At 38.3% G+C, this 13,602-nt stretch overlaps 1 long non-coding RNA gene across 1 annotated transcript; it reads right to left on the bottom strand.

The window, feature by feature from the left end:
* Positions 1 to 8,564: 8,564 nt before the first annotated feature.
* On the bottom strand, positions 8,565 to 11,753 carry LOC119904214. The gene is made up of 4 exons (XR_005444664.1): positions 11,563 to 11,753; positions 11,049 to 11,144; positions 10,557 to 10,644; positions 8,565 to 9,918 (listed from the first exon to the last, which is right to left on the bottom strand). It is a non-coding gene; the product is annotated as an uncharacterized LOC119904214 (long non-coding RNA).
* Positions 11,754 to 13,602: the final 1,849 nt, after the last annotated feature.

The raw sequence follows: 13,602 nt of genomic DNA, 5'->3' as shown, positions 1-13,602 counted from the left end.
CGTTGACTATGAGATTTATAATCTATCTATTTATATATCTCTCACACACACACTGAATTAAAATCAGAATTTATTAAATCCTTTTCATTTTCACATTTTACATTTCATTTTAAACACAATGTCTAACTGACAATTGAGTAGGTGTCATTTGCCTGAAAGTCCATTTCAGTAAAGTCCATTCTTTATCAATCGTGACACTGAATGCATGAAAGTGACAGTCATAGGACAGAGGAATCAACATTTTTCCACAAAGGATCCACATGGTGTCTATGTTAAAGATGTACTTGATTTGCCAATACAATGGAATGCGCCCAGAATGCAGTACAACTATGACAAATACATCTCTGACAGCATACTTCACATTGTTGACTGTTACTTCAGACACACAGATAGCTTTCTCTGTTAAATCTACATCACAGAGGTTGTGATTAACCATCGGGGCTCTCTGTAGCTCCACAGGTAAAAGAAAAATGTAGAGAGAAAAACCACCTCCCATTGTCATTTCAAGAAGAAATTGTTGATAATGTTAATTTTGTAGAGAACAACGGTGTGGATTTGTGCATTTTATATTGAATAAATTTGGAGCTAGTCCAAATTCCTCTCTCCTCTCCCAGGGATGTTAAAGATCAACTTCAACAGACTGCTGGGGAGACCCTAACGGAAGGGGGGGATTAGCATTTCCCTGAACTGCCTATCAAAAGTGGCCCCCTCACACATGTAACCGTGGTAACTGACCTTGCTATGTGTTTCATTACCCCATCAAAGGGATAATTAAGTTTAATTAAATCTTTAGTTACTTGATTACGTTTGCCTCTATTTGAGTAGTTATGTTAACATGTTGTTGCTATCTGTTGTTGATATTAGTACTGAAAAGAATCTAAATAAGTTACTTTTGCAGTGTTTTTATTTTCAGCAAGACACTCCCTCATCTAATGGAATCAGTGCTTGTTCATAATACTTTCTTACAAAATTCCTTTAGAAATGATGATAAAGGAATGTTTTACTATACTCAGCTTGAATTTAAGGATGAATCAACAATATTCCCCGGTTCCTAAGGAGAGATGATCTTGGATTAATCAAAGCTTTCCTCATGTAACCTGAGCTCCCCCAAGTGGACGACATAAGTATTACATACCGTCGTTGGAAATGCTGTTTAATGTATAAATATCCTGACCAATAATGTGACAATTGTTTCCTTTACCAAATGCTTAACTTAGAACGGTACAACTGTTTGACCATTGAGGTTCGATTGTGGAAAATATTTGATTATAATACGCGCAAATAGATTTCTTTTCCTTTAGACATTAAGTTTAGAAAGGCAGTCCCTCGGGAAACCTGAAACGCCCTCTGGGGAACCACGCCCCAGGCAACAAAAGAGCGACACGTGACGTTGTTAGCTCTCTTCTCTTCTCTTCTTGTCTCTTCCCTGCTCTCTGGATGCTTCGGCACGCGTCCGGCATGCCTCGCCAGGCAACGTCCTCAGAGTCGGCCAGCGAAACAGGCCTTTTGTTCGCTTGAAGCTACACACGCGAAGTGCCGCGACATCGATCTGCCCCTCAGTTTGTTTTATTCTCTTTCTTTCTTTTGTTTTGTTTTGTCAGCTAGTGTGGGACCCATGCAACAGGCCAAAGCAGGCCGTCGACAAGCCGTAAGACCTAACCAACATTCTGTGGTCAGAGATGTACCGAAATGTTAATATTTCCTTTTAACTCCTAAAAACGTTAGCTTACTTTCATTAGTTCTCCTCTGCCGTATGAGTCAAATGCATCCCACAATCGAACCTCCATTTCTCATTGTTCAGCAATTGTTTATTTTGCCTGTATTTAACCACCTTTTATATCGCATTAGTTAGAGAATAAATTCACTGTAATATAATCAAGAACTGTGTGTGTTGCCTATTTCTACGTCCCTGCCAAGAGAATTGACCCTTAGATATGAGACTGACTGATTGATTTAAGATAATTGAGCGATTATTAACTAACTGATCACTAGTAATAATTGTATAATTATTAAAAGCTACCTAGAGGTCCGGAGACTCTAGGATTATAACAACTCCGGTGGTGCCCTGAAACGAGGAATATTGTTGATTTTTATGAAAATTAAAATTCATAATTGGGTATTAATTCTCATAAATTTATTAAAATGCATAACTAAATTAGGTATGCTACAATTTCTTACTGTGTTTTTTTAAGGAGAACTATGATGCTTTTATAGCTTACCACCTGCAGAAAAGTGGTTTTGACATGTCAGAAAGTCCAGAACTGAAAAGGGTTATACATTCTAATGATTTTTTACCGGCACTTTCTCAGATTCACCCAGCAGACTCCCACAAAACACCCAGCACTGTCTGAGCTGGTGTCTGTTGCTCAGTGTTGTAGCTATGTTGGGCCCCTGCGTTTGCTATGGTGCATGAGATTTGAGGCCAACCACCAATATTTTAAAATGGTGCCCATAACTGCAGAAATTTTGTAAACATTTTCCTCTCTACATTTCAGAAAAGTTTTTTTTTAAATTCTTTAACAGCTCATCCATACATGGAGGATTTTCAGTGACAGGTATGTCCTAGGCTGATCAAAATCTTCATCGACTATCTCAGTATTTCCATTGTCATCGTCATTGTCAGGACGTAAAACACGGTCTGTGTGTTTTCAATATACATGTTGCCTAAGACTCATATTTTTTAAATGTTGACTGGCAGTCATTAGTCCACATGCAAGTCCTGTGTGCTGAATTAGTTTCATCAAGGTGAATGTCCTCCTGGAGCATTTGGAGCACTGTTATGGATGAGGCATGGTGGAGTCAGTAGAGGAGATTTATTTGCCAGTTATTAGCAGAGGCTGTCCACAACTGTTTTGGCAATGTACTTTTGGAGAAACAGTATTCTTCAGATGTCTTGGATATGCAAGACTGAACACGAAGTATGTGCAGAAGGCTGAGATGATTCCTTCTTTCATTCCTCGATGTGGTCCACTTTCAGAATGTTTGGAGCTCTCCTGGCAAAGGCCATTTTCCAGTCTCAGTCGGTCAACTGAATAGTTGGGTACTGCCTGTCAAGATCAGTCTATTCAAAGCCAAAAGGAAAAAAGCAAATTAACCTGACAGTTTTACCATTTGGTGAAAAATATGGCATTATGCTTATTTTCAGGTTCAAAATCTTAATTAGGGTTTGTACCAGAACAGGTTTACATGGTTTAATTTTCCAAAAACACCATATTTTTCTCATACTGCACATTGCTGCAGCTCCTCTTTTCACCCTATGTGTTGTACTCTCCGCTCTTGAGCTACAGAGTGATGCATCTTACTTGTACAAAATCTTTGTTGGGAGTTGCATATGCGCAGTTCCCAGCTAAGGACTACTAGCCAATCAGAAGCAGAGAAGGGCGGGTCGTAAGAAACAAGGTAGTGTGATCCAAATCAAAGCCGCTTCAGACTGCGACCTTAACCTAGCAGATGGTATAAATTATTACCAATCCACAACCACACAACATCATTGTTCCACATCTTACCATTAGGACTAAACGTTGAACTGTTGCCAGTGTTCTGACGATCTGTGCTGCCTTGCTGAAAAATGCTACCATAGCGCAAATCGATAGACTCGACTCTACTCGGCCCTGCTCCGTTTTCCATTGCAGATAGTACCAGAGATAGTACGTAGCTTGTCGTCATAGCGACGCTACACACAACAGCCGCGAAATAATGTTCAAAGCAACACACACACACCAGCGATCCAAACAGCTCTCTTTGTCAAAGGCAGGGTAGGCAAGTTGCTTCTAAAACACTTTTTGTCATTATATACACCAATACATATTAAAAAGGTGTTCTGAAAAAGAGAATATAAAAATCGGCTGTCTGTAGTCCTCTCAGGGCTGCAGTAAACACAGCCACTCGTTCCATTCGGACCGAATGCAATGATTGGCTGCCTGTCATTCTCCCTCACTGCCATGGCTACCAGCACTGCTGCTACAGGAGCTGCCCCCATGCGCGCACGCGCTCAAACCTGACGAGCGAAGCGGTCAGATCGGTGGGTGTTATCTGCATGGCTTTTCAACGATAGTGACAACTGAGGAACACCGAGGGGCTGACACAGCGTGGTGGCTTTATTTCTGCTGGACAGGTAATCTTGCTTTTATCATTTTGATGGTAATTTGTTACTTTCATCACTAGCAAACGTAGCTACTGTTGCGTTTTTTCAGATTTTGAGAAAGGAGAGGCTCAGTCCAATGAAAATTAACAAAAAGATTTAATTACAAAAATTTGTGAATAAAGAGATGGCATTACAGAACAAACAAATAACACTGCAGTGGACTGAAAAGTTGGTCCTCCGTTCAGATTTACAGCTTTCAGTCAAGTCCGAACAGACTGAGCTAAAGCCGCCTCCAGCAGTGGACTGAAAAGCTGCTTCTCCTCCCAGACCCACAGCTTACAGTCCTGATTCTCACAAAATAAATTGTTAATATCCTCCAGGTATGTGGGCGGGTCCATTTTCCTCCAAATGGCTTAGGTCCATAGCCATTGGTCCTCACCCAATTGGGAAGGGTGTACCTTACTGTTCTACCTTTTGGTCGAACAAAAGAGCACCGATCCCAGACGTGAAACCCCGCTTCAATCTACAGGAATAAACAGTCTTTTGCTCTAAACTAATCATAGAGAACAACTGGGCTTGTCTCCAAAATGGTTGACACCTTGACCTATCTTAAGTGTCAATGAAACAGTCAAAACAAAACAGTCCTTCTGGCACTAAACAAAGAGGTGTCAGTTTTCTTCACATTACAAAGAGGATACAAACAATGGTTTAATCAACATTCTAATGCAATTGCCTGGCCTAAAATCCTGCAGTTTTACATTTGAAGAAAAACACTGAAACACTGGAATTAAGTTTGTTGTAACTTTTTAAAACTCAACACTACCTACTTAATTAGCATACAGCTAACTGTTGCTAAGAGTGCAGATATTTTTTATACAGTCTATGGTGCATAGGGGTGGGAGCCAGAGCAGAGACGAATTATATCTAGCTGTAGATGAGCTGGAAAACAGCAGCGCGACAATGTAAGTGTAGACTGCTGTTTAGTTATTCACCATATAGGTTTATTGTTATACTATGTTTACACCTAACTTTATGTTATCTTTACCTTGTATCTAATCAGTTTGTGAGATTATCTTGTGTCTGCAGTTGATGGTTTGACTGTATGTTACATTTACGAATGAGGTGATATAGCTGTGTGTTTGTAGTTATGAGAAAGACATTTCAACGTTAGTATACATAAAGAATGATGGCTAAAGGTCCCCAAGTATCTGTGTTTCTGGTATATAAGCTACCTATAATATAGTTTGACATTGTTCAGTGCTGTTAGCCTGGATTACAACCACCATATCCACAGTCCAGCCAGGAGAAAAGCTGATGACACAGTTCAGTATTTGCATTATGAGTACTCCTATGCATTTTACTCAATACATTTATATAATAAGTAAGTGATGAGTCAAAAAATATTAAACAGTATGAGGAATACAGATAGATGGTGCTGATTTATTGTTATTGATTGCATTTTATGTGGAAATGCTAACTACTCTATAAGAGAATAATGTCAGGTATTACAAACTTTTCACTAAGCTGATCCTCCTTTCTGTATTATCAGGTACAGCAAGGTGTACAACAAAAAGTTTAGGAGGTGGAGCCTGTACTCATTGAAGGTGGAGAAGGACTACAGTTACATCGCAGACCTCCAGAGTGTCATCCCCGTCCTCCGACGGTTGTCTGCTACTGAGGAGATGCCTAGAAGCAGAGCCAGGAGACCTGATGATCCCTGTCAACATAGGGTTCAGTCAGGTGTCCCTACCCCAACTGTTTAGCTAGATACAGCAAAATATAAATCAAAAAGTAATATGGTTGGTTTTTAAATGTGGTAATCATGTCAGAGAGGTGATATGTAACATAAGTGATATATATAATCATCTCCACAGCAGCGATATGATGCTACATGCAGTCTGAACTCATAATCAGTCAGGACAAAAATGATCTATTTGTGATATAGGTTGTAGTTTTAGTACTATTTAATAACAACAAACAAGTGTTATACCACATTTGGATGTCATTATTGGAGACATAAGATATACATGTAGTTGCTTTATTGTTTATGCTGCAAGTGTAAAGAAAAGGCATTTATCATTTTCAATGTTTTATTTAAAAAAAGAATGAAAATATTGTCCAGAACAGGAAAAATGTACTTTGTATTTTCTCTACCCTCCTGGGAATAAAACTAACAATGTACACATATTCATCCACACAGTGGATGGAATTATTTGTGTAGTGACATTCCATCGTACACCCTGCTAGGATTAAACCTCTGTATTGCCCTAATGGATCAGGAGAACAGTTGCATATCTTCCAGAAACAGCAACTCAGTATCACGACTCTGTGTCTAAGTGCTCCACATTGCCACATTACAAACTGTCTGTTTGCTGCCTGACTGAACTGTCTGTTTCTCTGTCCTGGGTCTGGAAGATCAGCCATGTGTGGTGCATGGAAACACAGTAGTCTGGATGTTTCATTCATCAACAAGATCAGCTATTTTTATTGAACAGGGGCTTGTTGTTCTGTAACAGGACTTCTGTGTCTACATTACACACCAGGTCAATGTACATGACACAGATGAGCTGATGGCTGAAGCAGAGCTGTAGCTGTTGTAATCAGTAAACAATAAATAAGTAATAATAGTGATGATTACATAGCACTTTATTTTTGACACCCACAGGGTTTTGGGACACTAGGAAATAACAGACTAATATTAAATTACATATATACAGGTATATATACTTTTCAGTTGGCCAACATTTCTAAAAATCCCTTTTTTGTATTGGTCTTAAGTAATATTTGAATTTTCGGTGATACTGAATTTGGGATTTTCATTAGTTGTCAGTTTTAATCATCACAATTAAATGAAATAAACATTTGAAATGTATCAGTCTGTGTGTAATGAATGAATATAATATCCAAGTTTCACTTTTTGAATGGAATTACTGAAATAAATCAACTTTTTGATGATATTCTAATTATATGACCAGCACCTGTATACACACCGATGGAAACAGGAAAATGTGTATCAGCCTGTTTTTAGCTTTGCCCAATGTTACCGCAGCTGTTAGCACAGATACCTGTTGCTAACAGTTAGCTAGCCAGCTTGTTACTGAATCAAAGTCAGTCTTTTTAAACCTCCGCTCGTCACACTGTGCTCGTCCTCCGGCAGAGTCGGCAACACACGTTCACGTGCTTTGGGGGCGTGGCTTTGAAAGGAGCCCAGAAGGGAGGGGGTGGGAGTTTCTCTGTTGGATACTTTCAAAAATCAGGTAGTTTCTTGCTAGTTTCTCAAACTTACCCACCCTGCCTTTAAGTTAAAACTTCTCGCTTCTTGTAAAACTGTCAATATTCGAAATCTACACAGCTGATTTCACCTCAAAACTTCTCAGAAGTGGATTTAGTGATGAAATTACATACGAAAACTGTAAAATATAAAACTTTCTGTTGCTGGCCTCTGTCTGGTGCAGCAATGATGATGCAGTGAATAGTGAATATTCTCTCTAACCAATCAGCAGTCTGTCGTGTTTTCACGTTACATTTTAGTATCCCTCAGCTCGCTTGGAACCTCGATGGAGGTGAGGTGATACGAAAAAAAGTACCTGGAAGCAGGTACAGGTACAACATTTCTACTATGGAGTCAAGCCAAAGGGCCTCCGCTCAGACTAGCTTGGTTTGAGGGCGTGCCTGACCCCGTTAGCCGCTTGGCAAGCTTTATGACGCGTTTTCATTGTGACATCACAAGTAAAGGAAGTGAAGGGCTGGACTACAAACTAGCTGTTTTCAAGCGGTTCAGAGCAGAGCTTTCTGTGGGAGATGGGAACTCCCTTTGGGCTGGACTTTGGGCTTTTTCACTTTGCAAACCTGTTACATGCACAAAAAAGAGATATAACTCAATAAAGGAGAGGGAAAAAGCCAAAAAGCATAATACCACCTCTTTAATACCTCACAAATCTGGTAAAGAACAAAAGGTTAATCCATTCTGACATTTTGCACTTGCTCTTTAAGGAGGAATGTGAGGCTGTTGTGATGTTGTTCAGTGATAAAAAAAATAAAATAGCAATAATTAGCATTGTGTTATTGGGTAGATACTCCAGATTGCCAAGCACATGCATCATCTACTTTCTTTCTTTACACATTATATGCTCAAATAGTAGTTTATAATTAGATTGTGAATATATTCTGATGTGCTGTGCAGACAGCTAGTAAATTAGATTTTGTTTTGGGTGTTCATTTTACACAATTAGAGTAAAATTTTATTTTTTATTGTGCTTATGTACTCAATAAACTTCTGCCTTTTCCTTTCACACAAAAACAGATATGAATTGCTGTTTAAACTGGATTTAAGCAAGAACTGATGATTCTAAAGTAAGTTAACAATGGTGGAAGACAAAAAGCAATAGGACCATCCAAGTCTTCAGCGTAGCAACTATGATGAGGTGATCAGCTTCATTACCACTTTACATACCACTTAAAAGAAATGAAACATTTAAAAGTGGATTAAGTATTCCTTTAAGTAGAGATATGTAGTATTAACAATGTGATTTTCTTTCTCAGTATCAGTACGTTTGTCAAGTGTATTTGGTGTTATGGAGGTGAACAAAAGAGATCTGAGCAAGCAAGACATACCTCTCCAAGTGTAATAAAGCAATCACTGTAGTCCTTGAAGATGTAAGGTAGAAAGATGAGGGGTGCCCTAAAGTCAATATCTTCAAGACATAACATATACTTGATATTTAAACACCATTTTTCTAATTCAGAAGCATTCCAGGTAAATATGAAAGTCATCACTATGCATTTGGTCCAGTGTAGATGTCAATTTCAGGTAAGCAATTTCAATATAAAAGAGGATTTTCCCACAGAACTTGTGCAAATTGAGTGTTAATTAACACCTTGTCAATTGAAGTACACCGTTTCATGACATAGGAATAATAAAAAATCTAAAATAGAATTAAAGACATATTAAGGCCCACAACTTGGAAACACTGGTATAGGCATTAACATTTAATAAATACCTGGAAGATCCTCAGTGAGAGCTTCTTCTTTTGTCTCCAGGTAAAGTGGAATAGTGGGGATTTCCCTTGAGCTAGGTGAAGCACCTTTGGTACAATACATTTGAAGCCTTCATTGAATCGCTGATACAAGTTCCCTGTTGCTGGATGGATACGTTCCAACACATCGCGCAACTACAGAAAAAAAACCCCATTAAGCTTTATTCCGTATCAGAGTTCATGCAGCTTGATACTAATCTAATAAGCAGCTACTTAATGGCATATGGAAGATATGTGACATTTGTATGTAGACTACATGTTAGTTTTCATGCTATAAAGCAATTAAAATTTGAATAATTTATTTCCACTGTCACATTTTGAATGATTATTAATAACATTTCAGTTACATAATAGTTTTTGCTTGCTTATTAAGTACAATATATTCACCAAGTTTGACCCAATAAATTCTTCCCTGTCATGAAAGCTTCACCAGGAATGTACTGCTAAAGTACTGTACTGTTAAAGGTGCACACCACACACTTGTTTTGGTTTCTTCCACAAAGCAGCTGGCTAAAAAGTGTGCCCAAAACTATTGCACACATGTGGTTGTGCATCCTTCATAACAATTTCCAGCTTAAAATCAATGGTCGATGTCATCGGTGGGTGTCCTTAGGAAAGGGTACTTCTTAACTGTGTCCTCTACAGTCATGCCATCAGCAATCTCCTTTTGCCGCCATGCAAACATCTGCTGCATTTGGTCCCGTAAAATCCTGAAGTCAGGTTGCATCTTCTGGTACTGGCTATGCAAGACCTTCACGTGAGCCTCAATGGAGGATGGATCAACACAACACTTGGTGCCTTTATGGGAATTGAAAAAGAGAGAGAGAGACATACACTTACAAACACATCTGACATAAAACTAAACACTAAATTGTCTTGTCTGTGTAGTTCAATTGAGTGAACCAATGTTCTATCAATATGATTGAACTGACTTGACCAACCTTATAACTGATAACTACAAAACTGTGAAAAAGAAAATATGACAGACACATTAACCAACTAACAATGGCTACAAATTAACTAAGCCTCATTTATTACCAATGCACCAAGCTGGGCATCACTGACCTTGAACACATTTCTCTGATTGGACCTTGCTGTTTATACAAGTTGCTTTGATTTTTTGTGGCCAAACTTCTCCTTACTACCTCTCACTTCACTGTTGTCAACAAGAGGTGCACGCTTCCACTAGAATTTACGCCTCAGAGACATGTGCCATGTATGCTAATTGAAACAGAAATATTGATTACCAAAGACAGCTATACCATAGTTGTTTGCACTAAATAACAAACAGATAACTGTTATTCCTATTTAGATTGAAGATAATACTAAATAATGTTGCTTAGTTTTTTCCTTTTATGACAGACCTGCACATAACATATAGAAGATAATGTTGTTCATGTTAAAAATACTGTGTAGTTATTTGCAAATGCACTTACATAACCATTTCCCTTGAGATCCTTCAGGAAAGGATATTTCACAATCAGCATTTTTACAACTTGAACATATTCGGAAGTTGTGGGATACCTACATGAGAAGAAATGTAAATCAATTGAAGGCCACCTGCCTTGAAATAATCATGCACCAGGACAAACTCCATCCATTTATTTTGTCAGCATGAATTTTGTTTCATGGGGCAAATATGATCTAAAAAGACTTCAGTAAAATATTCCAGTTACACCTATAAAAATATTTTTCCCCCTAGGGAATTTAACTATTTCTGGTGGTTTCCTAGAATCAGATGAAATTTTAATGGAAGTAGAGATTAGCCTTAGCTCAACTGCTTCAAGGCTAGGTGACATCTCCTTACACATGAGGATTAACTTAATTTTTTAAAACTAGTTTAGGTGGATACATCACTGACATTCAAGTCTTGCGAATCACTGTATCGCTTTCCCATGTCTAACATTGCCTTCCACGCACTTACGTACATTGTGTATTGTGCCACAGCCTCATAGAGAAAGCGGATTATTTTCTGGCATGGTTCTTTGTTGTCTAGCTTTGTTTGTAGATGTCCACATCATTATCTGAGAAAAAGTAAACAGAGGGATATGAAACAGCTGTACACTTGACTAAAAAGTAATCCAAACAAACTGAAATAATTTGACCAGCATATAATAGCAACATTAGCTTTGAGGCCAATGCCCACGCTAGGTTCTCGTACGTTTAACTAAAATGTGTCATACAAAAACCGAATTCATTCAGAATAGGCGCAGACACAATGAGAGAAACACAGAGAGAGAGAGACTAGCGACAGGAGCATAACGTTATAATAGAGGCTAGCAGTAAAGTTAATACCGTGAACCATGGTGTGTGCGACGGAGACAGCTAATTTACCCCACAGTCAGTGAATGACGTACACTTGAGACCTAAGCTAAGCTCCCGTGTGTTGCTAACCAGCAACTGACAGCCCTGATGCTAGCGACAACTGCGGGACAAGCTCACCTAGGCTTACAGATAGGATGCAATGTGCGCTGCGCTCACACCGCGACAACGGCACCGCTGCGCTATAAAACCCTTAAGTTAATTTCCATGTCTTGCGTCGCGCAAGGACGGTGCATCGACCGACGCCAGAGAAGTTTTAATATCAGAGAAAAGCTACTTCAAAAATCCTCATTAACGTTACATAGCATAGGGAGAGCCCGTAACACCAAAGATAGCGATTTCCCCACCCCTCCCGTAAGAAAGACAATCGTCTGCTTTTAATAGCAGTGACTGGTAACCTAGTAACGCTAACTTAAGCCACTCGTGCGGTTCCACTGACGGAAGGGTCTAATAAGGAAAAACGCTTTTTAAACGTTAATTTGGGACAAAAACATAAAGACTGAATATTTTTTAAAGTATTATATATTTTAGTATTTATAATAACGCTCTTTTATACTGAGAAAAGAGGTGGATGCAAATCTCGGTAGGTAGCCTACAACATCCGTTTTGCCGAATGCATTCATTTTTTAAAGGTCTTTTTCAGACACTTTACTGTTCACATTGTTTGAATGTGGTTAATGCCACATGTTTTTGCTGAATCTCAAGAAATGGTAGGCTACTTTTACTAAGTTTAATAATATATTATCGATTGTTAACGTTCATTAAATATATGCAGATCAATTATCACTATAGATGAACCCCACAAAGAATAGTATAGCGTTTAAAAGCAGAACCTTAGCCCATTAGCTAGCTAACATTAGCCCAGTAGCTACCACAAATATTTTGTCAACTAAAATTGCATTTAAATAAAAACTTGCGAATCTAAGGGCTTCGACGCCTGATATTTTTGAAAGCCCTGCAACAACCATGAGTAACCTTGCTATGACTTCTTCTCCACCGATGGCCAAAAAAAAAAGAAAGACCGCGAACTGGACGTTCTTTTAAGTTGAGATTCAAGCAGCCAATCAGGGAGCTGGCAGTCTCAGTTCCAGCTCTCCAGTAAATTAGAGATAATAACATACTCAGGCTATGAAATACAAAAATGTTTCTTATAAAATACACTATAACAGTGAGAATCAGCCATTTGTGTGTTGTTTTTTATTTACATAATCAATATAATATCATAATTTCATCAGCTGGCGAATTGTATTATAATGATTTTATTTCAGCAAACTGACTTACAAAACTTTTTCTCATTAAAATTAAAATTAAAACAACAACCTTTACAAAATAAATGTGGCTTAGCATAGGCTGTCTCTTGATATTGTACTTTAACTTTTAAAAGAAACGGTACATATATGTACCTTTTTGACACTCAAAAGGCCTGTTCCAGGACCACCCTGTGTGTATTTTATTGTGTCATGAAATAATATAGTTTACAATGTGAAAATCACACATTGTGTATTATATCTGCAATTTAATTCTGTAAACACCTTAAAGAAATCCTTATTTACACAGATTCAGGTCATCCTCACCAAAATACAAAACAAACAAAAAAACAAGACAAATAGTTATTAAGGTTAATAAGTGGGCTTGCCACTTGATCATTGTAATTTGCACAAATTCACCATGTCAACCAACAACCTTGTCAGCAGTGGCTCAGCAGGAAGTTGTGACATCCTGGCTTCAAAGTCAGACTGGGGCCTTGGGTGCATATCGTTCCCCGGAGCAATGAAAAGGGGATTAAATATATACATTATATAGATTATTATAAATTTTATTCAATTAGCATTTTCTCTTTCAGGGGGTTCTGCACCAGACTGTAAAAGCAGCACAGATAATAAGGGAGACCTGGCCATATCAATGTTGAGTCTATTTTTGTTGAGCATAAATCTTCATCAGTTTCAGCTTTTCATGGGACAGGGGTGTGTTTCCATGCTTTTATGATAACCCAGTCAGAGGTGCTGCCTCGTTAGATTTGCATACTGGGTGAACATTAGTGTGAGGCCTCTTTTGTAAAAGAAACTGTGGGGCTGTTTTTTTCATCTGTAGGAAGTAACCACATCAAAAAACATTTTGCAACGTAGTGCTCCTGAGAATTGTTGCACACCACTTAAATGT

Source organism: Micropterus salmoides, unplaced genomic scaffold (genome assembly GCF_014851395.1).
Source record: "Micropterus salmoides isolate LMB-PRFRI ecotype aquatic unplaced genomic scaffold, ASM1485139v1 Ms_hic_scaffold_15, whole genome shotgun sequence".
Lineage (NCBI taxonomy): Eukaryota > Metazoa > Chordata > Actinopteri > Centrarchiformes > Centrarchidae > Micropterus > Micropterus salmoides.
This window is presented reverse-complemented; position numbering and strand designations above follow the sequence as displayed.